Here is a 27,668-nt window from a genome sequence, read left to right as displayed (position 1 = left end):
GTCTATGCGTCGCGGTCTCTCCTCGGAATTCGGGTCACCCGTTAGACACTCTCGGTTCGAGGTGACTCGCGTCAACCTGCAGCGTTTCCCAACCACGGCTGTTTCCCACGAAAAACTATGCTAATAACAGTCGCAGTTTCCCGCCACGCGAACCATCGCGAAAATCTCGAGGCTTTTCCATCGTTCGGCTCGATTGAACGTAGCACAGGTAGCCGTACAGGTGGCTGGATAATTGCCCGTGCTAATTGAGCTCGTTCACCTTCGTTCACTTCCAAGTGACTGGCAAACCTTCGAAAATTAACACCGATCGCTGTTCTTCAACGAGAACTCTGCGTGAAGCGTTATAAACATTCTATTGCACAATCTATACCGCAACGAACGAGCTCATGCGTGACCAACAATCAAACTGATTAAATAGATTCTACATTTATAATTTTAACAGGAAAATTCATCATTTTTATTTAAGAAAATATGCTTCAAACCCTTATAACTTCTTTAATTTTGCTCAAATTAGTTTGAAATTTTCACAGAATATTTTTAAGCTGCTGTACTCTAAAAAACTGGCAAAATTTAAACTTAAAAACTCCTGAAAAATATATGAATCTGTAAGTGGAAACGAACCACGGTTGACAGAGCTCTCAAGTTTCACCTTGAATACAACTTTTCTGAATGAATTACCAGTAAAATATTTTCCACATGGGTGAAAAACAAGGCCGGTATAAAAGTCACGCCAACGATCCACTCGTGTTGAATATGCATATAGAAGGATAATTCAGGCTGATTCGTTAACACGACTCGTGATCACGATTAACGATAACAATGATAACGAGAACGGGAATACAGTTGGAGATTATATTAAACGAAAATCTCTTGTCACGAACAATTCGAGCGATTACCAAAGCGATCCGTTTCCATCACGCTCGACCACTCGTTTCCTCGAAAATGGCTAGTAAAGGGTAAAAAATTGCCCGGTGAAACGGGATTTAAATTCGTTTTTCAATCCATTGGAAAAGAAGCTTCAAGGACGATATTGAAATTTTCACGGTGAAAATTTTCCAATTCGTACATGCACCGATACCAATTGGATAGTCATCGAATTTCCACGTTTCACGATACTCTTTGAACAAATGTTCGTTTGTAATCGTATCACCCAGAACAAATACCGCTTCCGGTAATGTAATTTCACGGTTCATTGTGGACAACGAAATCGAGAATCATAATTGGTTATCGAAAAATAAAAATTTGTTTTCTTTGAATTAAAAAAGAAAGAGATGCAATCGCAGCGGTCACGCTTTTATCATTTGTTTTCGCAATAACGATGTTGCAATTAAAGGCCGTTAATTGAATACCAACCTGACCGTCGAACATTTCGAATCTAACCGCGTTATTTTATCGCTGTGTGTAATTGCGTTTCATAACGAAGCGTTTTTAGCAGACCGACGTGTTCAAAAACACAAACACTCGTTGCATTTTAATTTCGTTTAATTTATGCATCCTCGAATTTCTTTCCCCTTGATTACATACGATAATTGCCATCTGTTCTACCGTGATTGTTTCTGTTACATTTATTGCATGCCTGGTTTGTTAAATTCAGAAAATCTTGAATATTTTTCTCATTAACATTGACGTAACTAGGATTTTTCTCCGGGGTCGGTTAAGTCCCCTGGATTGTTGGAAATTCTGGAATTTTGGAAATCTGAAATTTCATTTTAAAAGTCTAGAATTTTGAAATTTTGAATCTTAAAGTTTTTAAATGGATGTTACGTCAATAGTGATTAAGGGAAAATAACAGGATAAAATGGCAAAATGCAACAAATATCAAACGTCATTAAAGCAAAGGGCACGTAATAGTGAAACTAACTTGTTTTAAAGAAGGCAAGTTGGTTTTGTGAAACGCAGTCGCCACGCTTCCTCGATTAAAAAGGATCGACGCACCTTAAACGGTGTGTACAGGATTTAATTAAGTGTGCTGTGAATGTTGTTAGATAAAAAGTTAACAGGCATTAAGGCACACGAACGAGAGAGTAAAATGAATTTCCAAGTATAATTTCTCCTATGATTTATGTTAGAAAATAAAAATTTTACATTTGAATCACGTTACTTTTTCTTCTTTTGAACGTGCCATTAATTAGTTCTGAAACCTTCCAGAAACAGATATCCTTAATTACCTCGTAATTAGTCACTAGAATTTTAAACAGACATCTCGCTTAATTCTACTTATTCAAGCCGGGAAAGAAAAATTCTACGTTTGATTATGAAATCCCAGTGCAATTTTCCTTCTCCTTTTAATCAGACGCTAATTAAGCGTCGAAGTTACCAAAAGCATAGGTCAGTAATCATATTTCCCAGGATGTTAACAATTTCAATAGGATTTTCTACGGTAATCTTTGCAAACGGTCACGCAAACACGATATATCGTTTCTGATTGCGATTGTGTAACACCGTGTTACGTGGATGGGCATGCATGAGTATGCAGTTTGCGGCAGGTGCATCCGGATCCGGAGACAAACAGAATGTCGACTAAATAGTTGACGCGTATGCATTACGTTGGTGGTAAGCTGTACACGTATGGACGTATAAATATGATCGGTAATACGATGACCAAATTGTTCGTAATGCACCGGATGCGATCGTGAACGAGCATTTATGTGTTCGTAGCTGACCGTGTTATCCGGTATGACATTGCCAGAGACTGTCTGACATCTCTTGCTTATTCATTTTCTGACAAAAAAAAAAGAAAATACGAAGTTGGATAAAAAATATACGTAAAGTTCATGGTACGTCTGAGAAGATGAAATAAATTGTAGAGGTGTGCTTTGCAATAACGATGTTGCAATTAAAGGCCTGTTACGTTAATTGAATACCAACCTGACAATAAATTGCAGGGATAGATTTTAACCCTTTAGGGTACCCGAGCCTCGGGTCGAATCAAGCAACCGATCGTTACCGAAATTTTCCTACAAGTTCTTCGTCTAATCATCCCACATTTCCAGAGTTATCAAAACTAATCCCGCATCTATTCACCATTAGACTGCTTCCACGAATTAGATCCTAAACTAATTTAAACCTCAACGATAATTCCAGCGGAATATACCTTAAACTTTTCAGAAATGTATGGCACCATTAGAGAACTCGTTGACCACTGAAATCCCTCAACGAAATATCGAACGAGAGGATTCGCAATCTGGCATGCAGGGTGGACCCGCTCGGAGATTCACGAAACGTCCTCTTTACCTAAACACCCATTATTCGAAGCACTTAGCGAGCCATTAAGCGTCGTAAGCGTCGGCCACGCTCCGATTCGCGCCTTCATCGTAGCCTCGAAAATTCAGTTAAACCGTTGGACAGTTCCTGGACAATCGTTGGATGTTCATTCGAATGCAAGGACACTCGTCGAGGATGCGTCCCCGTGAAAAGACCTCGGCTACAGTGGGCACAGGTCCCGGTGAAACCTCGTTACCCATGGGTTAAAGGGACTCCTTTTCGCGACCCGGTCAAAAGCAATTTCGCCTAAACCTTCCCTCGCGTCCCTTTTACACAGATGCTCGTTACCCTTACTCGCATTTACCCCCTTGCTGACCCGTCCAACTTCCTCCTCCGAGAGATAATCTTCCCTCTCGTCGAGAAGCGGAACGCAACGATAAGGAGATTGAATTCTTCGCTCGTGTAATGATCGCAATAACGCGAAACAACCGAGCCGGATAAACGTACCCTGGAAAACGATCGAGGAAATCGAGGTTGAATCCGAGGATGGATCCTAGAGTAGATGAGAAAATTCAACTTCCCTCACTGTTTGTTTCGATGTAAATTGAATTTACTGTGGACACGTGTTAAACACACTTGGTCCTCACTTGGTAGATTGTTTAATTATGTGTAAGTACCTGGACTAGATTAAGATTCCTGGGAGCCGGGGCTGTGAAATATTTGAGAACTCCTTTGGTTGATAAACATGGTTAAAAAATTTTCATTTAAATTTTAATTAATAACAGATAATTGAAAAACAGTATTTGTTTCGTTATGTATCCTGTTATGGTTTGTTGTAATGTTTGCATTTTATGCAAACAAATTAATGATGATTAGTGGTTAATTACGTTTTCAGTTATAAACGCATTTCCATGAAAATAACATTGTATTTGCCAGGCTTGATACAGTACAATGTGTGTAAATCTTTAGAATGGACGATGTCAAATTTTATGAAAACAAATTGATGGTGATTAATAATTTCTGTTAACATTTTCAACAATAAATACGTTCGCATTAAAATATTATTGAGCTTATTGTACTCAATTTGTTACAATTTGTGTCAAACCATTTTATGTAACTGATTACTATTGTATCCTTATTGTCTCTTTAATAATCAATCGCTGTCAATCATTCAAGAAGCTTTCTCTCATTTCATAATACATCATTGAATAACCAATCGAACAGGTAACTTATTTTTGTCCTTGTTGCGACATTAATCTTAATTAGACCATAGATTTTGTATGCGAACGTACTTACATAAATTTTCATAATAAATTTTCTTATAAAAATATCTTTAAATGGAAATTTTACACAATTTTTAACTCTGAAATATTTTATTTTACTTTGTTATATTAACTCATTTAAAAAAATAAAGAAACTCATGTTGCCCATCAATTTTATTCTCATAAAATTTAACAAAATACGTCGATTAGTATTATTAGGCTACTAATAACTTTAATTTTTCCAAGTGGTATAAAAAATAACCCACTTTGCATATTTAGATCTTAAAAAGGTGGAACACTTTTATCTCTACTTAAAGAATTAAACTGGAAAAATGATAAATATGACTTTCTAATGATTGCAAGAAATGAAAATTAGTTGTGACTATTACTAAAAAAAGGAAAAAGTAGTTTCACAAGTGATACAACATACAGAACTAATAAAACGTTTCAATCGACAGCTAAAAGGATTGAAATTACAGCCACTGGCAAGGAAATAATTGCAAATATCCGGAGTAGCGCCAAATTAAACATGGGTTCAAAGGAGGCCACTTTGCAAGAAGCCCTTTTCCAATTTACTACGTTAACAAATATTCAATGAAAATTTTTTATTCTTCCCCTTTCCTTTTTATTTAATTTCATTTAAAATAAATTTTAATTTTTGAATCAAGTTTATCAACCAACCTTTAACAACTCCGGGCCCCAAGATTCTTAATTCGGTCCTGATCCGGAGAAAATAATTAAATCGTGTATTGAAAATGAATTCAATGTACTCTACAAAACAAGAATAAAAACAGCCCTCTTTTCAATAATAATTATATTAATAATTCATGGCGATTCGAACATGAATTAACGTGTTTGCATTATTTTCATTCGAGCCAAGTTAATTTCGACTCTCTCCTCGTACCACGTTCACGAACTATTGCAACATCCGCTCGTGATGTAAATTTCCTGTTAACTCATGCAACGTGGACATTCTACTGTATGTTAATATATATTCATTCCTTGTACATTTTCTCTCGCGATGTCTGACGGATGGGACATGCCGAATAAGTCGTGCAACTGGACCATGGTGTATCTCGAAATTATTTTTTGAAGTTTAATTAAAAATATGACAGACGTGCCAATTAGTGTGAGTCGACCTATTACTATGCCCTTTTCTGTACGTTTCTTGTTTAAGCAAATTACGTTTACCTTTGTGTTTGAGGAAATACCTCAATTTAATAAAACTTTATTTTAACTTATATTTTCTAGGGTAACGCTTCATAGGCAAACATAATGAAATAATTATGAAATACTTATCAAAGCCTTTATTACATTGTACGATCATTTGTTATGTCAAAGGTTTATATCTTTTTTCTATAAAAATAAACACTTGGAAGAAAATCGAAGTTTATTTTTGTTATCAATGACATTATGGAGGGTTAAAAGAAGGATTAATAAAATAATTAATGACACACACTTGAAAATGTGAATCTAGAGACAAGGAAATTAGTTTCAAAATGAATCGTCTAGCAGGCGATTGCATAGAAATTCAGAGAAATTGTAGATCGAGTAAACTAAGTGAAAGCAAACGCAGATAATTAAGAGATAAATGCACTAATTATATAGCAAATGAACGCGATTCATAGCTGGCAAATGTATAATCGTTAAGAAATACACGTTGAATAGAGCTATTAACTGAAATTAACCGAACGCCAAGTTGGCATTGATCCTCGTAACTGCAACGAATCTAAAATTCATCGATGCATTGGAAAATCCAGGAAACTGCAACGAACGCTCTTTAACGATACCTCGATATTCGTTCGATACGATTAATGACCGTTAAACAGTCGCTATTAATCCAAAGTGTGTTTCAAAACGACCGTTTCGGTATCACGAAATTGTGTTATATTCGGTGTGCCTGGACATGAATAGTTTCGCTCGTTAGCGCATCAATTACGCGTTAATTATCGAACAAAACGAATCGTTCACTTTGTTCCACGATTATACGTGTTGACCAGGTGTTCGCTGATGAAAAAAATCGCGATAACTTGTTTATACGACGACTTTAATATTAAAATGTATAACTAACATAAAAACATTTCGATTTTGAGTTTCTTTTGAATGAAACTTTTTGATAAACAATGACCGACGATTGAGTTATAAAGAAAAGTTACTCCAGAGGGTCTATAATTTACATATATATATCAAGTTCAAAGTAACTGGAAGGGAATTTCCTCTTCGGTTTTACCATTCTCTTCTTGTAACTAAAAGAAGACCTCTCGTTTCAGAGTATCGTCTAATAAGAGTCTGAACGAGCCACGAATAGGATAAAACGCAATCTCATGGCGTTAAACTCGGCCGGAAGTGGAAGCCATTCAATCAGCGTTCACTTTAAACACTTTTTCTCCCCCGGTTCGACCTAGCCGTTTCAAAAGGTTTAAGAAGCAATTAGCCGTTGATAACGCGTAATTAACCCCCGAGGCACGTGCGCGTACGAATACCGAGGATTAATTAAAATGTATACCAAGCCGTTGCTAATGGAACGATAAAGGCCACCCTCCCTTAACGATCATCTCTGTTAACGCGCGGTTACCGAGCGTCCAAATGAATCAGAAAACTGTTAATCTTACATTCCTGTCTACTGTAATTTATTTTCTTATTCATCTACTCTGTTTATCTCTGTTCCCCTCTTATTTTTGCAACATTCAATTTTCCTATCAATAATTTAATGAGGAATGAAGGAATGTATTTTCATCGTAAGGGAAACCCCCTTTCCCCATTTTATGTTTCTCCTTAAAATTTGATTTATAATTTGAACTGCTTTAAATTTTTGTGTAAAATGTATTCATTAAATTTAACTCTTCAACTGCGGAGCCTGGGTCAATCCTGACCCAAACTTACTAAAATGATACCCTATCAGCCCTATCTGGAATAAAATTGTTTCTCTATATGTAAATCTAGTAAATACAACAAATCACATCATTTGTAATCGCAAAGTTACTCCCCCGTTTCTCTACACGTCTTTTTATATAAAAATTTGTATACATCAATGCGCTTTTAAACGGGAAACGCAAAGGACGAGAAATCAATCGTCACAGGTAGTCGGAGGAAAATCGTCGATCACGAACTGTCGGTCGACGAGAGTCATCCGTTGAGATCGACGGCCAACGAGCTCTCGTCGAGGGCAGGCACATTTTCGTTGATCGACAGCCGCTTCAATTTCACGCGACGCGACGCGGTAAAATTCGCGTTAGCTCCGCTTATCAGTCACGCCTCGCTTTGTCGGGGACCGTTCACATCAAACGGCCCCTGCTTTCCTCCTTTCACCACGCCTTTTACCCCCTTCACGGCACGTGATGATTCGTCTTTGACGAATCACCCTTCGCCATCTCGTCACGCTCCTTCTGTGACCCTACCACCTATGCTACTCGATCCCTACTGGGTGATAGCAGAATAATGCTTATGGTAGTATTATTTAGCTCATTCTCCATGAAAATTAGTTAATTTATGGTACCTACTTATTATAAAACATTATTGGACATTATATGAAATAATCTTCTGACAGAAAAAGCTAAACCGAAGATATTGAAGAATAAGAAATAAATTATTTAAAAAGTATTAGATTGTTAATTTCATCTGCTAGAAATTGATATCGATTTTTAATCATAATTGATTTATAAAATTAATATTTCAAAGAAGAAAAGTATCTAATACTTTCCTATGTATTTAATTTAAAAAACTATTTTATCTATAATTTAATTATAAATACACAATAATAGTGACCAATACGTATAATAAAAAAAAATTATTTGATCTTCAATTTTAAAGTCTGATTCAATTTTTCTACTGATATTAAATTTTCCACCACAGAAAATCAAATCGATAAATAACGATCGTTATTTCTGCAACACCCTGTAAGAGCATCCCCTCGGCAATACTAGCAAAGAGGGCGAGTTCAACCTCAAAAGAGGTGCTTCAGCGATGCTTTTCTGTAGCCATTCCTACAATTCCTTTCCAGCCCCACCTGTGTCTCCTATCCCCATTTTCTCACCCCTTGTTCGTCCACCTTCTTCCCGTTCCTCTATACTCTATATTGTCCCTGCTTTTCTACCACTCCTATCTTCCCTTCCCGTCTCGACTTCACCCGCTCCTCTTTAGTTTCAACAATTTTCTTTTTTTTTTTTTTTTTCGGTAAAGTCTCTTTGTCCGAATCCCACGGAACTTTTCTACCTTCCTACCCTCTACTCTCATACTTTCTCGATATTCCTTTCTCACTATTTTCTCTGCTCTCCTTTTTTCTACCCACTTTCGCGTTTACCTACTCGTTTGATTTCTGGCGACCAACGACGCGATGAAATACGAGTGCTGTTCCACGGCAAGGTGGCGCGATTTCGTGGCAAAGGGCTTGGTTCACGGCTAGGTCGAATGACCGAGCACCGGGAATGTTTGTAATTCAAGAGAACGCATTTCCTGCTACGCTATTCCTGTTCAACTACCACCGAGCGAATAGAGTTCTTGACTTCGCTTAAAGTAATACAATCGGATCGCTTAGAAACCAACTTAGGAAACTTGCTGTCAGCTGGAAAATTTTAGTTACCTTGAAATCGGACAAAATGAAATTGCAACAGTTCTTAATTGAATAATTATCTCGCGAATTTAACCCCTTCCATGGTACTCTGATTTATAACGTTCGCTTGTTAAGCATTTTTCTACATTCCTGCAGGGATGCAAATTTTTAGCAAGCTGCTTTTTTAGATTTCGCGCTAAAACTACCCCTTTTTACTCGTCGATCTTGCGGGATGAACAGAAGCAGCCGCGGTTCAATTTGTTTCTTTTCTACCTCTCTTCCATTTTTATTTCCCGTACAGTCTTTTGCATGGAAATGTTGATTCGCGGTGGACGATAAAAAAATGCCAACTACAGGGGGATCGCATAGAGTTGCTTGTAATTTTAACGAACGCGTTCTGAGGGGAATCCTTAACCTATTTTTAAATAAATAAACGAGGGATGCAAATTCGGAACAAAGAAAAATAAAAAAATTGTGAAAAGGGGTTGCACGAAACTGAAAGAAATTCCTTCTTCGAACGTGACGCTAAATAAATTCCCAAAGCGACTTAAGGGTTACTTATCCGAGAGCCTCTTCAGGCGAAAAATGTGAAGATCGTAAAAGGGCGCAAGATTCAAGGCTTTCCACGAAAATTTCAAAGGATATAAAATTCCTTGTCTAATGAAAAATTTATTAACTCACGTTTCGCCTTTATACTCGATCGTCCTCCTTTTTCCTCCAAGCTTTCCTGTAACAAACGATCAAGAAATCGTTAGCACCCGATCGTCAATTTCTTCAGTCAGAAAATGTGAAAAAAAAAATAGTCTTTTCTTCTCACGGTTTATTTCCATCGATCACGTGAACGATTCACAGTGGTCGCAATAACGAGAATAATCGCCGACTTTGTTCACCAACGACCATCGAACTTGCGGATTATTATTCGATCTACCGGTTGATGGGTCCCCGGTGATATAACCCAGGATACCGGCAACATTTTCCCTCGATCGTGTAACGTGTAACGACACCAATCGAGATTCGAAACGAGAATCGTCGCTTCGAATGACTCAGCATTCCTCTATCTACGAGATGGAACAATTAATCGATAACGTCTTTCGATCAATGCCCATTGTTCGAGACGTCGACTCTCGTTTCTATGATACTTCGTCGATGAAGGAAAGAATGAAAGTTCGGTTATTGCATCGTAACGCAACATCATTGTTACGATGAATGTTAGAAGAGCTAGCTTTGTCAAATATTTAACTCGTTCATATTAATAACTTTAAAACATCTCTGACTTTATCGAACCTGACATCCTCCGTACAATAGACTCGCTGTATCATTAATGCAATTTCTAATAACATTATTTAGACGCTGGTGAAAGGGTTGAACGACCAAAGATAAAACGACAGAATCTAAAATTCCCCGGTTCCTGGGCTCGCGGTTTAAGCTCAAAGATTAATTAATCGCGAAAGCCAGTATAATTCGTTGAATAAGTTAGCGTGGACGTAGCGTAGGTTGCTTCAGCATGGTTGCCGAGATAACGCTGGTGAAAAGTGTTGTTTGGTACGGTGCAACGAGACAACCATAAATTTAGCTTTTGCGGCGACACGGCCTCTATTTCCACCTCCTATTTTAATTCGCCGCTAATTTAATTTGCATCGTTCCGCGTCGTTGATTTTCGAATAAAAGATTCGGCCCGACGACGGGAAATCGATGGAAAACACATCGGTTCGAAGGAAATAATTGATAAGTACAGGAGAAATCCATTTCAACGACAGTTTGTAAATTAAACAACTATCGTTTCGAATCTGGGCCAGTGTTATTCGAAGAAATCTCCTCTGTGCTCGACGTATCTTGATCCGTTGAAAGTTTCGTACGTTTGCCCGAACGGAAGTGGTTCTTCCCTATCTAGGAACCTTCGATGAGATTCGATTCGCTTCAGCTAGGGAAATTTAGGTATTCCCAAGTTCGGTAAATATCAGAGAGACGTTTGAAACGTGACAAGAAACTTCATTTGAATAATTAATCCAAAGAAAGGGTGAAACGCTTCAGGTAAGAATTCTGAACCGCTCCTGGTATCGACTAGATTTCTCGAAATCAAATTAACCCTTTCGCTCGGAGGTGTTTGCGAGAGAGTGTCCTTTAAATGAAATTTTATCGCTAACTACCTCGTATCAGGGTCGTTCAAACTGTCGAGCGAGTATGTCTAATTCGGCGAGAACATAGGATTAATTAGAAATCGATTATTTAAATCCGCGACAAAGGCGGACCGCCCTCTAATCAAGAGAACATACAAACTCTTGAAGCTGCGCACGAAGGTTAACAAGTTTATCGAGGAAACTAATATGAAGAGGGCTAATTAATTAGGGGAGAACAATTTTCCAGGGGACGCAAGGAGAGGTCCAAGGAGCACAATGTGTACGCGCACCACGTCACCAGGTATCCGAAGCGAATGGAACCGCTACGTGTACACGCGTGCCTGTCACAGGTCGATAAATTATTCAGCAACAGGACGAACCGGCGACAGGCATCCTGAGCTAATTAACGTCGTTATCGCGTGCCCACGACAGGCGGAGGATCGAATGATCGGACGTGTCCTACGCCTTGGTCCTTTGCTTTCAAAACTACGAGTATCGGAGATGAAGACGAATAGTCCTAACTGTTGGTGCCTAGTGTTAACCCTCGGACGGAGCGCGGACCATGCAGAGAGCCCCGTAATGACAACTTATAGATCTGCAATACTTTGGTCACTTCTATGGCGAACCAGATTTTAAAATTATTTGGGCGCCAAAGATTAAGAAATTTGAAAATGGAGAAAATTTCAAGAACTTAGAAAATCGGAAACAATTGGAAATTAACGAATAATTAATTAAATTTCAATAACGGCACCTCCATAATACCCCAGTCCATATTCCCATCATCCACCTTATTACTTTTTCTACATTTCTTATTTAAGACATCGAACAATAATTCTAAAGGAAATTTCAGAGGACACGAACGGTCCAGCTTGCTAATTAAATTCATTATCGAATTTACACGCGCGTACATGGCAGCGACGTGACCGGCCATCGAAACTCGACGCGGCGAGCTGAAGCGGGAGAACATTTCGACGATAAGTGAACTAATTACTGGGGATTCGAGGGACGTAGAACGTCCATAGAAGCGAAAATAGGATTCGTACAGGTGACGTACGTTGATAGAAGGATTTCGGGTAGACCATTCCCCACCATCCGTGTACTAATTAACCTCGTTATTTCGACGCCGTTTGACAGCACGTGGTTGTCGTTGTTGGCGATGCATCATTTGATATCGACCAAATGGAAGACACCTACGTTTACAAGCTCCAGCAGAGTAATCGACATTCATCAGGTTTGATGACTAGAAGGATCGCTAGGAGTTAATGATGCCTGCTGCTCATCATGTTGCACAGTGTACAATGTACATCATTAGTTCCTCCCTTTGGCTTAACCCAATCTTTCATAATGCAGTAGAAAGCTAAATTTTACTTTGGGACACACAAAATTATTGTCTTTTTTTGAAATCGAGTGAGACATTTAGATGATTCCATTAAAAAAAAAAAGCAGCGATCTTACAATCTTCTAAGAAAACTGATTTTAACTTTATTCCTAATTATTAAGATTATTCCTAATTTAATAAATTAAGAATAATTTTCTTCTTAACCCATTAACTGCCAAATTTTTATTTAACATTTTATTTAATACAATCCTATTGCAAGTGATAAAAAATATATATATATTCAAATCCCCATTTGGCATTTTAGTTTCCTTGAAAACGCTAAATGACGTCTTTAAATTGACCTAAGAACGCAGTTAGGCACCGGTTACTGTGGCAAAAGATAATATTATCCCTGTAGGAAAGCGGTGCTCGTTTCCTTCAGATGCAACCGGGTTAAACTAATATCGTCGTCACGGTTGATTTCACTCGGTAAAAATATTTCCACGATACAATTTTCATCGAATCCTCGCGGAAGATAAACAGAACTGATACGATACGAAAAACGTGGATACGTTTCAACCGACATGGGGAAACATTGAACGCGAAACCAACAGCCAATATACCAGGGAGTTTCGCGTCTAAATAGAAGTTACGTAGGGCATTCGAACAGAGAAAGGGGATTTTCAAACTAACATTCCAGTTCTTTGAAGAGCGTTCGATGCTACAGCCCGAAATCTCGCGATTTTGTAACTTTACTACCCACAAAATAATCCAACCATCCGATTCACGATGGGCATCAATTGCGGTGTTTTCTGGTTCAAACGATAAAAAGGTCCACTTTAGAGGATTCTAACGTGAATCACCGACGAGTTCCCAACTTTAATTAAACTAGGACTATTTAAAAACTGTTGTTAATGAATTAGTCAGCAAAAAGTCAAGTTTTAATAAATTGGAAGCGAAAATAAAATTCAACACTATGGTTAGAAATATCAGGTCGTATCATAAATTCGTGCCATTTTTCACACTGGCATTTGGAATAAAATATTGAAAGTATTTTCTCTTCCTATGTATTCTTTTCATTTTTTTTTCTTTTTGAGTAAAGATATATGTGGAAAATGTTTCTTGTTTTTTGTCAAAATATTTCATAATCTATAGAAACTCAACTTATCAAAATCAATATCGTCATTTTACCTACTGAAGCCTGATTTGATCGCGAGTGTAAATTTTCAATTTATTTTCACACCAGAGATCAGCTTCTCTCCATTTGTACTACCGGTTACACGACACCCTCTGTATTTCGACATTCTAGATTCTAGAGAAAGATTCCTATTCGCTGCCAATTTTCCCAAAACTTTTTCAATTTTCTCCAGACGATTCTTTCCATCTTGTCTGCATTTTTATCGTTCCATCACTGTTGTGTCCCTCTGTCGAGGGTCAATTTATTATTGCGTCTATTCAGGGCTGTTCAAAGAAACTTCAACTCCAAACATTACACGCGTTTTATCGATAACCAGCTATGCAAGAGAAATTCCTTTCACGTAGTCAAAGGACAATGAAACATGTGTGCACATATACACACGAGGGTAAGAGCTTTCTCTCACGCATGGTAACCGAAGCTACTTGTGATACCTGGTTATCGGGAGGGATGCTACAGTATAACAGGATTCGCTGATGGTGCTAGGTTCGCATTGCTTGCATTCTACACCCAAAGCCTAATGACCAGGAACGGTACGGTACATAAAACACAAATTAGCATGGGATGATAATGGATCGTGAGCTCGGAATCGTCTATACGTCTTCCTACCTCTTATCGAGCATTTGCTGAAGTGTAATTGCAGATGTAATCGTCGCTATATATGTAAATGACAATTGAAAAAGTCAGGAAGATAACTGAAATACGATACGGATGGAAATTTGGTAAATTATTAACAAACAATAAAGTATGGATGAATCAAAACCCAAACTGATAAATCATATATAAATATATTAATCTAAAGTTGAATATATAATTTTTAATCGAAAGAGTTTCGTACGAAATGAAATTAAAATTAGGACTCTCTCCGTGGTCCGCCATCCGAGAATTAATCCTTTGCTTTATAATTTAATTCGAAGGTGCCTGACTAAGTGATATCAAAACAATTGTACTGTTTTAAAATTATTGAATCGTTAATACGTAATACCATAAATAATATCTCTGTAATAATAGAAAGAATAAAATTCACGTTTGAAATTTTTCTTTTTTTAATTTTATGGTCAAAGAAAAAGATGAGCGACCTTGAGAAAATAATTTTCACCGAGCATTGTTACCCTCGCGTTTTAACGAGATCCTCGATGGAGGGTGAATATGGGTCAAGCGTAGGGGGTAAACGGGGACGGCATTAACCCCGAGAGTAAGGTGCAAAAAAGCTCTGCTTACAGAGGAGTAGCTGTGACTGTCGTTTCAGTGAACGTCTCCTGTCGTTCGTTACGACTTATCGATCCCATCCGGCTGAAATTGAATTAAGTTTCACCGGCAAGAAAACGAGGGGTAGGAGAGAAAAGGAAAAGAAGGGAATGGAAGGGCGTAGCACCGGGGAGCAATAAGAGACTAAGCAAGCAAGATGAGAAAAGAAACGGGAATGAGAGAAGCTAGAAATATAGCTTACTACCGCGGAATCTGCCGCGTTAGCCAGCGTATCCTCTAATACCATCGACACCAGGATTCCAATTAGCCACTTTTAACTGATTTCCTAACCGTAATCGAATCGAATAGTTTCCGTTTCTTCCGCAGAAACATAATCTGTTTAAGGGGAATTGCCCAAGTATTAAGCTCACTTGTTAATTAAACACTTCAACTTTATAGAGTTCCGCGAGTTCAAATCCCGGATTCTTAATTTTTTTATTAATATATATAATTAGTTATTTCATCTATTAATAATTTATTCATTATTTTAAATTTGGTGTACTATTTAAATTATTAGGGAGGTGACACATGTAGTTTCCTTTTTTAATTAATTATTAAAGTTCGAATAATAATATTAAAATAATGTTTAAATTATTAATAGATGTAATAATTATAATTAATTCAATAATTAGATATGGAAAAAAAAATAAAAAAAAAGCTAAGAAACTGGGATTTGAACCCGTGCACCTTTTGATTGGATATAACCACCTTTTAGTTAGAAGGATCCGAATATTTTTCTTTATTTATGGACCAAAACGAGCTAGCTTTTGAATGGCATTTAGATCGAATTTGAAAATCGGCAACGCGGTCTCGTCAATTTTCCACGCGTCCAGATTAAGTTGGTTGGAACATAGATTACGGTGACGCGGACGTTGCTGCAGCTTCCGTATCCCGGTGTTCGGAGCCGACGAACCGTAACGTAATCCTATCTCGTAGCTCATGGCTCGATTCGTCGCCGACACGGCCCGCCATCCCGTTTCTGTCGACGTCCATAAAACACGACGCTCTTGACGCGATTACACCCGTCGACTCGACCACCAGAGTTTCGTCCCCGATGCGACGTCGCATTATGCATGGCTTCTATCACGCGAATCGTAGCCGTCAAACACCGCTGCCTAATCGATGATGTTCGCTCGGTTTTCATTCCAATTCAAACGCGAACCGTGAAACTTATAAAGCTCCATTTCTATGTTCGTAAAAAATAACGCGATAAACGTCGAGGAGATGGTCGAAAAGCTGCTTGAAAACAATTAACAATTAGCGTACTTGGCTGCACCAGAGGCAGTTTAATTGGATGTTGAAAAGGCAACCGAGCGAGGAACGATTTGAAGGAATAAACAAGCAGAATCTTGCCAGAATCTGAATGTTTTCTAAAGTCTACACCGCAAAGTGTACAGAGAGGTCCGCACGCAGCTCATCGACTTAGCGCCAAGTTCCCTCGGATGACCGCTTTTCGCCGAGCGAAATTAAAAGCGAGCAGTTCCCTCTTCTGTTTTTACGGTCCGATGGCTGGTACCACGGCAACGAGAACTCTTTGAAGATACCAGATCCCTTTCACCGAATCAAAAGGATCCACCAAGTAGCTAACCTTTCTCTGACTTTCGGTCTCGTTACCTGCCCGTTTCATTTCGCTCCGTCGAACCGAAGAATTCCTTTCCAAAGAACCTCTCGATAGCTTTCTATCCCATGAATTTCCCCTCAACTTTCGGATGTTTAAATCTCGATTAACGCGAGTCAACATATCTAATTCGGTTCTAATTTCAATTTAATTTGAAATATCTCGCATGGTGTGATAAGAATATTAAATAAGGGCACTGATTTCGCTATCGGTATACTTTCGTCTAGTTGAAAGTTCGACGAGATCAGTGAAGAGCCATGACGCTCTTCACCGATGCCCTTTGACTTCTATCCACGCTTTTACTTAGCCTCCTACGCTATATAGAACGCCACGGAATTAACTTTCAAACGAGACCCTCCGACAGGAAATAAATTCCAAAGAGATTCCGTAATCGCATCTCGTCATGCCCCGTGATCCTCTAAATTATCCTATCCGATTATTAAACGAAAATTCTCTTTCGGCGTCGAACGAGCCTGAATAATCATCACCATAGTTAATCACCTTGAAACAGTAATAATATAGATCATCGTTTATAGAGAATCATTTACTACTTCCAATTAAACCGGTAGAGCTTAATGATGTCAAAGAAGCATGGCGACAAGTTCATCGACCAATTTCCTCGGAGGGGTATTAAAAGAGGAACACGGTGATCGATGGCAACCAGATCTCAGGATATCCTGCCCGCTGGCAGTTCGAAATGATAATGACGATGGTCGAAAGCGTATCCTGGCTAGTCGAGCTGGAAAACGGAAGCGGTTGGACCTTTGCCAGATCGTTGCCAGGATTCACTTCGGGTATCTAGAGAGCCGACGGCCTCGTCGACCGATAGACAAACCGAATTTAGTTTCTCTCCATGCAAGAGATCCTTCGGGTTGGACGATCTAGAACCCGTCCACGGGACGATATCCCACTGCCACCTGCTCACCCCGTCGCTACGGTCAAACTTCATTCTCCCTTCGGGACACGTTGACTCGACAAGACATCTGCGATATTAATCCAGGTTCCACGCGTCCCTCCCATTCGCCGATATGTACGCTATAAGTGCTATCTAGATATTCGGCCAGTTCCATTTCTCAAATGCATAGTGTAGCATGCAATTAAGCTAATAAATAAGTTCACGATGGTATAAGATGGAAAAAAATGGTATAAGGAAAAATTAAACGGTGTCAAATGGAGTATCACGTTTTTTATTTTAAAAATTTTGTTACACCTCAATCGAAGAGTTTTTTATCGTCTACAGAAACCCAAGTATTAAGGTAATTTTTTTTGAAATTTTGTAACTCCCTTGACGTCAGTTGCTGTAACTTGTTATTCTGAATAAAAAATTATGAAGGTACTTAGGTAAAAGATTGATTACTTCGGAAAGAGAGATAGGGAGAGTCTAGTGGTCTCCTTAGACATCTACTTAAGACATCTTCGGAATTGATCACGTTTCAACCCAAGTTCCTTAATGTTTTTTCATAAAGAATTTAATAACGCTTCGATTGATGTATAAGAAAGTAAATTTTGTACTTCTCAGTTTTAAGAAGTTTTTTAGAATTTTGTACTTTGCTATACATCAATCAAAGCGTCTTTTAATTCTCTACAAGAAAGTATTAAGGTACTTGGGTAAAAAGTTGATTAATTCATAAAATATCTTAGGGAGAAACAGGGAGAGCCCAGAAATCTCTCCCTAAGATATCTTTTGAATTAATCAATTTTTACCCAAGTTTCTTCATACCTTTTTTTATAAAGAATTAAAAAACGGTTCGATCGATGCATCACAAAGTAGATAATTCTATTTTAAAAAATACAGATGAGCTTGAAATCTGTGAAACACCTTGCGATGTTCCATTTGATGTTATTTAATTTTTCCTAATGCCATTTTTGCCTACTTTCTACCATTTTAGAATTATCACTTGACCCAGGTGCATGACCTTTTTATATTTAAATATTCGAACAGTGACCCTAATTCAGCCCAAGTATAACGTTAACCTTTAAAGGCTATCATGGGTGAAATTTCATTAATTATTTAAGTATTTATACAAATTATCAGTAGTGATATCTCGTTACCCTAAAACTGATAATACTTTCACGAATTTCACATATAATTTAACAATTTTTGCATAGGGATCAAATTTGATGATAGTCTTTAAAGTTATTTTTATCAAGAACAACAACTTGTCAGAATATTTATAAAGCGCTGTTTACGTACAAAAGTGGTTGCTCCCTTATGTTGGCAGCAATTTCGCTAAACCGACCCTCTTGAACTTTCTTCTCATGTCACGTGCAATTTTGTGCTGCAAAATGCCACTCCTCCTCGGGGCAACTTTGCTAAGGGGCGCGTTTGCTATTTTGACGAACGTTGCTCTTACACGAGGAAACGTGGACCAACGTTTTCCGAGCTCCACGAAATTCCTCGTTCGGTAGCCTAAAGGAAACGTAGCGAAAACTTCGTTCCATGTTTCAAGAGTTCGCCGAGGCGCTTTTGTTTAATAAGTTATTCGACCCTTACGAGGCGAGGCGAGGCGAAACGAGGTGCTTCTTTTTAAGCGGGTAAAAGAGACCTCAAATTTAGTCTACAGTGGAGCTTATAAAAGAGATACAAAGTAGGTGGCTCTTGAACAAATTTAACCCTTTAAGAAGATCGTATATATACCCCGATGAGCCTTTTAGAAATATCAGGTCATATCAGTGTCGGATTAAGGAAAGGTCAAACTAAGGCTATGGGTCCCACTATCGAGAGTGGCTTTGTTCTATGTATTACATTTATTGGGTCAAAAAATTTCAAAGTTTCAAATCCACTATAATTTTGCAAACTTTTAATTCAATTGCTGTTACAAAAATAAACACTTTCCTTTGAATTTTTATAATTCATAACCATCATATAATGATTTAATGATTTTTCATCATCACATAAAGATTTTTCATGATGGTGATTTGAAATATTTCAAACTTTGGAATCTACTGTAATTTATTATTTTTATAAATCATTATTATAGGATGATGATTTAATGATTTTTTCATCTTCTATGATAATGATTTACAGAATTCCAAATTGTGTAATTTACTATAATTTTATTCATTTTTAAACCCATTGCTATTGTAGAAATTTTAATCCAATCCTAAGTCATATTTTTGTTTATTCTAAATAATATAAATTCTTCTACACTGAACGATTGAACGATGAACTCAAATTCGAGTATTAAAGTGTTAATTTAGCAACAACTGTATCATACCCCTTTGCCCGTAATTCAAACGATACTCCAACCCGAAACAGGTCATTAAAAAGACTCGTTTAAACCACGAATCCAGCAATGAAAAGCTCAACGACCAACCCCGTTTCCCCGTACAATTACCCTTTTATGCAAACAAATCATCGCTAATTCCGTCCCTGGTGACTGTGGTGCAGCGATTCCCCCAAAGAGTTACGCACAAAATGCATCGTTGCACTGTGCCACGCCCTGCAGAACAATAAATAAACGTATGCTATACACTATGCACCCTGACAAACTTACTAGCAACCTAATTACACGCAACTGTCCTTGCAATTAGTTTCACAGATAATAGAGAAAAAGGTGGTAACATGGCTCCCCAGTTTTATACCCTTTCATAAAACTTTATTCATAATTTAAACTGCTTTAAAGTGCACTTAAGATGTAGGTAAAGTAGCAAGATGAAAGATAAAGATAAAAGTAAAAAAAAAGATGTTCATAATATTATTGTCCATTTAGAGTGAATAATACTACTCACTTGGATTTGAAAGTGTTAATTAAATTAAACTTAATAAAAATCCTTTTTCTACTTGTTACAAAATATTTCAAGTTCAACTTCCCAGACTTCTGTCTCTATTTTCTATGAATTTCTCCAGAGACACAGAGGTTCCTATATTTTATTCATCGCCTGTGTCTTTCATCAGATTCACCGACAACTCCTCGGTTTTCGTTACCGTATCCCTCCGCTTTGGACGTTGTATTCGTACCGTGTCGTGTGTCGACGATACCAGCAATCTTCCGTGAATCTGCTTTCTAGTCGTGCTTTGTACCCGTACAACTACTCTCATCTTTTCCAACAGCTGTCACCGGGTAACCGAGACCGCCCCAGAACCACAGAGATTACAGGAGGCACCCCGTTAAAGAGGAACGCGTTCGCGAGCCAATTTGCGGAGCGGTGATTGTAAGTTCCGAACGAGAGACGTTCTACAAACGAGACTGCACCGCGAGGATCCGCCCGCCTCTATTATTAGCGACGGTGCTCTCCAAGTTCACCGAGTCGACGTGGAACACAAGCCTACTCCGCCATTGAATAGTCATTAGCCAAGACGGGAAAGGGGTTAAACGGGAAAGGGGTTAGACGGTGATAAAGGGCGAGTTTCTGCGATGGGGATGACTGATTCGGAGGTGCGGCCGCGATAAGGAGACTCGTTACGACCAACGAGTAACAGATACCCTGTTTAATTTAATTAACCCTCGAACAGAGGAGACTGGCTCAATCATGGCCCACGCTTATAAAACATAATAAAATTTAGAAAATGGAAAAATTAAAATTGGGACTCTCTTCATGGTCCGCCGTTCGAGGATTAACCCTTTCAAATTGACTGTGAAATTGTAAGATTTTAAAAGTGTTTCAGGACTTTATTTATTAGACGTAGATTGCAACGATCCGAATGCACAAATGTAGAATAAATGGTTCGTAAAAGATTGAAGATGTAAATCATTTGGATCCAAAATTGTACTAAATGGAAAATGTTAAAAGAGGAATGATGGTGCCATTAGGGAGAATTCTGCAAATGTAATTGTGGTGTTAATGGTGCCGAGATTTCTTGCGTTATTTATCGAGCTCTTTGTTAGATTGCATTGAATTTTTTTAAGATTAAACGAGTGCTTTTTGCTTAACGCGCGTTACATTGAAACGCAGTTTTTCCACACGCATCGATCAGTAAACGCCAGACACTCGATGGCAGGCGGTGGTTCTTGCGGAGGGTTGGTTTTGCCGCGTGTAACGCGGCTTTTGCGGCGATCCACAAACCAACGCCGACAAGCGGATGAACGACCGCTAACGATGGATAACGACCTACAATGAAACAATGAACAACGCAAAGGCTACTGTAAATTTCTTCCCTGTTTAACTACCAATTCGTTTGCACGCGTTTACCAGACGCGAATCGACAGCAAATCGACAAACTAATTTCAATCAGAGTCCTTCAAGAGTTCAATCAGAGAACTTTACTTTGGGGCACAGAAAATTATATTCTGATACATACTACTCGAGGAGAAAAATTCAAAAATTCCAGTTTTGATTTTAGAATCAATTAATTTTGATTATAAAATATTTGTTATAATAAACGATTAATATCCTTTAACACTACGAATATCGCGCCTTATATATTGCTTGTTCCATACGAGAGTGCACCGCAGTGAAAGGATTAATGTTTTCAAAAATGATAAAGGGAAGGATAAACTGATGTCGGTGAAAAACTAAGAAACACAAATGGACAGAAGCAATCTATTCGATCCTGACAGACATTTTCAAATGGCCGCGAACAATTTCGACAGCAACGACAGCTCGACATCCCTCTCGTCGACGAGTCATCCGCGTGACGCGTTCCATTAATTTAAATCGACGTGCCTGGAAATCCATCCTGGCCACGTTCGTTGTACCTCGAACGGACATCGACGTATTCCCGTCGATTCGTCGACTGTATGGTACGTAATGTTTAGTACACGTGGAATCAAGTGGGACGGGTTACACTTCGTCACAGATGATTTTCATCGTTCCAGTTTCGTTTCGAATTAAGATAGATGGTGTGCACTCGGCTTCGGCTCTCCTCGTTTGCAATTCGATTCGCGTCGAGTAGTTTCAAACAATTCCAACAATTACGTCCTATTAAATTGTCCCAACTATTCCGGTCCAGTTAACTAAACGTATTTCGCGCAACACGTGGAATAATTCGTGGATATATGAATTTATGGGGGCAGATTAACGGGAGCCAGCAATTTCCAGACTTCGTGCACCGCATCATCGAAACCTACTTGATGATTCTGGGCAAGAAAGTCTTATATTCTATTTCACTGTAGTTGTAATTAACTGGTCAATTATTTCACAAAATTAATTTATAGTACGTGATTAATTTTTAAATACAACTTTGCATTCCTAAGACCAGTTGGAGCCCTGTATCACTTGGATATAAACATTTACGCGAAAAAATTTGAATTGAATTATTTATTTATTATTCATATTTCTTAATTATATACCAAATTTTATAAAGCTAGCTATAATAGTTTCAAAGAAATTTTCTTTTATCTTAAATAAAAAGATAGTTCTCCCATCACCTTTTTCACTAGTCTTTTTATACAGTATTTTGTTTCCTAAGCTATGATTTCATTATTTTGTCGAACCCTTGTATCGAACATCAGGTATAAAAATTGTATCGGGCAATTAAAAAATGTATATATATTTTTCGCTTCGTCCAGAGTTAACTTTCAAAGCAAACGTCGCTCTAATTTGTTTTTTTTTTATATTTTTCCAAATGCATCGAAACAGCACTTTGTGCAATTTTCCATTGCAACATCGTTTGCATCAACTGGAGCGATAAACACGGGAAAATTGGGTATCGAGAAAAATCAAACACGCTCCGTCGCTCAATATTTACTCTAAAAAAAACTGTCGAAAAAACGGTAAATCATAGCAAGTTGAAAAGCACCTGCGTCGCTCGACGTCGAGTAACTCGTCGACGGCAATTTTCGTAATCGAGCCCTTAAAGATGACGAGCGGTAAGATCACGTTCAAGAACAGGCGTAGCCGTGTGCGCGTTCCGGTACAAAGCCGAACACGACGTCGTGTGACAAGCTGCTTTGCCCTCTTAAGCGCGTGTTTGTGCGTCCCGACGTCGGGACGCCAAAGAAGTTGCTGGCTCGTTACAAGGAACGCGTCGTGCGAGGAATTCGCGACGCGTCGAGCTATTTCGAACACGACGGTTCACACGAGATCCTCGAGATACACTTTGTTTTGCAGTTCAGGCGTTTCGCGACACTTTGCCAAGAACCGATCGATCGATAGTGGAATAAATAAAATAGATTTCAGTTGGGTGAAATTTTTAATTTTTGAATTTCATGACCGTAATCCCTTAAATTTAATCTTTAATTATTTTTCGTATCTCCTATTCCCCCCCAATTTGTTATAAATTCTTTATACACTGCAATTTTTATATAATTTAAGTTATTCAAAAAGAGACAAATTATCATTAAAAAAAAAAAAAAATGGGAACCAAGGATTTGAACCGAGGACCTTTAGTTGGCGAGTCATGTGTTTAACCACGGAGCGGATCCATGACTCGCAATCTAAAGGTTCTCGGTTCAAATCCTTGGTTGACAAAAATTTTTTTTTTTTTGTTTTTTAATGATAATTTTTATGTAATAATTATTCAAAAAGAGATAAATTATCATTTAAGAAAAAAATGTTGGGACCCAGGATTTGAACCGTGGATCTCTAGATTGCGAGTTGTATGTGTGAGTTTGTCATACTTCAGAATGTAAGGAGTAACTAACTGTAATTGTTAATATCTTTTAAACAATTACCCGTCTGCCCACAAAACGGGGTATAGGCGTGTTCAGCTCGACGAGCTCTTCAAGCTGGCAAAGTTTCATTAATAAGTGAGTGTAACACTTGGGTAATTCTCCTTATAAGAGAACTATGAAAAATAATGAAAAATTAAATTTAGCGAATTAGTACTGACACAATTCCTTCTTTTTTTTAAATCTCTTTTCCTGGTTTTTCGCGGAAATACCTCGGTAAAAAGTAGGAATGAAAGGAACCGCGAGTGAAATTCAATTGGATTCGATCCTAGGAATTATTTATCGAGCGATCCCTGATCGTGGCCCTGGTACAAATCACGGAGGAACACGCGAGCCATCACGCCGGTTACAATTAGTAGCGGGCTTCCGTGGTGAGGAGAATCGATGGTAATTCCGTAAGTCGAGCACGCTAGTCTGGCCGCGATCGATTTCGACTTCGCGCCGCATAAATCTTGGAAACGCTCGTCCGCCGCGACCAACCGAGGCGGAATCCAGCTTCCGGATAAGACTGTTGGAGAACGGCCGCGTCTTCGATCACAGGGAACATTCGTTGATTTACGATCAACTTCGCTCTCTATTTCCAAATATTAGATTATCCCATAATTTCGTCCCACATTTCATTCAAATTCTTTATACTAACATTTTTTAATATTTCTTTTCGGCTTATTTCTGCTTATAATGAGGAAAGAAAGATAGAAGTGTATCATTGTTTCCTTGAAAATCTGTGTAGAAACCAAATCGCTCACGTGGCAATATACCAAGAGTCTAGTGTATTTTTAACTGGCAACTATGACAATAAACAACATAACATCGTGCGGGATAATCTTCGTATAAATAATACAAAAAATAATTTCAAATAGAAAGGAAATTGTATCAAGAGGATTAAGAAGCGATTACCAAAAAGTTTTCTTAATTTCTTTTTCTAAACTCTTTCCAAATCGCGACACTGATAAAGGGGTAAAGATATCAGGAAACAGCTCTTTTACAGCCTCTCAGGTGCTACAGATTTTCATGATTCTCAGAAGACACGTGCGCCTGCAGCGACGCAAGCTGCGTGGAAATGGTCGTTTTCAGTAGGGAACGCAACAGTTGCAAATACGAGAGGGTGCAGCGGAAATCCGTGCGAAATGGCAGCGAGGAAAGCATCCGCGTGTTGGATCGGTTGCATTCGAAACGAAGTGCTGGCTCGAATCCATTCGACGCCGTGAATTATGGACGCGTGCTCTTAAGTAGATAAAGCACGAAATTCGTGGCATACCGGGCCTCCTACGTTTATATTTTTATTTAATCCTCGCACGGCGGACCATGAAGAGAGCCCCGTTTTTTAAATTTTACACTAATTCTCTAAAAATTATTTTTACAATACATAAAACTCTTTTTCTTGTGCATTTTTTCACCGCAAACCTTTATCGTAAACGCACTGGAAAAACAGTTAAAACAACCTCGAATTTGTGGGAGAAAAAACACAATAAACGCAACCAGCCTACCTACTGGATTTTCAAACGGTTTTCACGCTCAAAGAGGCGTACTCGTTTAATCCATTAGATTAACCTTCGCAAAATGATTAAACGTACGTCAAAAGGATCGATCGGACCGGCATTCGATTAGGCTCGATCACGCGAATAGACAAGGAAAACCGAATTACTCTTGCTCGAGACTGCAATCGATTCACGGCAACTCGTTGTTATCGATCCGCGAGTAATCGCTTATCGCTTTCACGCTTGAAACGTTGCAAACCGATCGAGCTATCGTCTTCGGGAATGATCTTTGGATAGGCTTTCATCGACTCGTGAAAACCAACACGACTCTTTGATCATATAAAATTATTTATAACTAAACAGGTATAAAATGTTTATTTATAAAATAAAATAATATGTGGAGAATTATCGATAATTCCACGTTTCTTAGAAATACCAGAAGTTATCGAGCGTTTGACAATTCTTTATGAATTTTAGAATTTTCAAATTTTCCTATATTTGTAATAAACCGAGTTTATTAATAAAAACTTTTTATCCCCTGTTTAATATCATCAGTCGGTTATTGTTAGAAAGAAATGCAAGTCTCAAAGTGGTCATAACAAACGCATTCCATTGTATTATGATCATCGTCGTTGATAGTATCCAGCAGCAGTTTATGCGACTACGGTCAGCCTTAATGACGAAAAAGTTAACGAGGAAATCATCGTTCCGCGATTTTACTAGCGAGTTTACGATCTCCCAGCGTCTGATTCTGGGATACTGTCGGATAAGTGGAATTTCTGTCGAATAAACGCGATTTCCTGATACCAATACCAGGAAACGAGAACCGATTCTAAGGTATCATCAAATTGTGTCAGACATTCCAACGTTCAATACCGAGTTAAAATAATCATTGAAGAAAATTTGGGACGAGGAAAGAATTCGAGTAGAAATTTTCAGGGTGATCGTAAAATGGAGTAGCGCGTTTTAAGTTACTCCGAGGATGAAATATGCGATCAGAGGGTTGTAAACGACTTTTTTCCAAAGAAAAATCGCTTCTTGTTTGACGCAACAATTTCTAAATATAGCTTGCACGGTTAAGGGGCTTACCTGACGTTGCTTCTAAAGCGCTTTTCAAATTCTCCTCGTTCCCTTCTGAAATTTCTTTAAAGGGTAGAGAGAGATAGTCTAGCAGCCGAGTCACCTTGTCAGGTATTTCCGCGAGCACAAAGAAAAAGGAAGGGTTCTTTCGACACGAAACAAGCAAATGTTTGACTAACGAGAAGAAACGACTTCTTAAACGGTTCACTATGATCTACTTCCACTTGATCGATACCAATTTTGATACTGATAACGCGAATGCCTGTTTTTGACGTAACTGGCCAACGAAACGGCTCCAATTTGGTAAGACAGGCGTGCAAGTGGATTTCCTTCGTGCAGTGTATATGTCGATAACACGATGATGCATGGTTTCCTTTATTATAGACACTTATTGGAGAATCGAAACCGCGATCGTTTCACGAGCCGAGTAATTTGAACAGCCTCGGATCAAGGGAGGATCTAAAAGGGGCAACAACCTCGGGCCCTACTTTGTAGAGTGGCTCTGGTTTAAGCTTTCCATTTATTATATCAAATAATTGAAAATTTTGGAAACCAGTATAATTTTGCAAATTTTACAGATAATTGCTATTGTAGAAATAAATCTTCTTTTCATTTTTATTAATCATTACCATCTGCAGGAGCAGCATCATCATCATAATCATCATCATATAATAATTTAATGATTTTTCAAGATGATTTGAAAAATTTCAAATTGTTAAATCTACTATAATTTTATAAAGTTTCCACTTAAATGCTATTACAAGAATAAATTCTGTTCTCTCAAACTTCTCGATCATTAAATTATTAAAATATACAATTTATTTGTAAACCATAATTTTTTAATTAAATGTTGTTTAATTGCATTTACAATAAATTGCAATTTCAGCGAAAGGTGCTTTCGAAGGTTTCACAGCCCCAGGCTCCGGAAATCTTAATTAAAAAAGTATCTACTCATTACGTAAATTTATTTTTTGCAAACACAAAATCCGCGATAAAGAAGAGAAACGTGTCGTATAATCTCGATTACCTAACACGGTAGAAAATTG

The 27,668-nt window shown here is 38.1% G+C and overlaps 1 protein-coding gene across 2 annotated transcripts in view; it reads right to left on the bottom strand.

Moving 5' to 3' along the window:
- Positions 1-27,668, bottom strand: part of LOC114871342 (protein-tyrosine sulfotransferase) — a 143,879-nt gene that overhangs the window by 104,616 nt on the left and 11,595 nt on the right. For both annotated transcript variants that reach the window (XM_029177114.2, XM_029177112.2), the window contains exon 2: positions 9,697-9,742. The gene's annotated coding sequence lies outside the window, so the exon portion shown is untranslated. The remainder of the gene's footprint in view (positions 1-9,696; positions 9,743-27,668) is intronic.

The sequence above is a fragment of the Osmia bicornis genome, chromosome 12 (assembly GCF_907164935.1).
Source record: "Osmia bicornis bicornis chromosome 12, iOsmBic2.1, whole genome shotgun sequence".
Lineage (NCBI taxonomy): Eukaryota > Metazoa > Arthropoda > Insecta > Hymenoptera > Megachilidae > Osmia > Osmia bicornis.
This window is presented reverse-complemented; position numbering and strand designations above follow the sequence as displayed.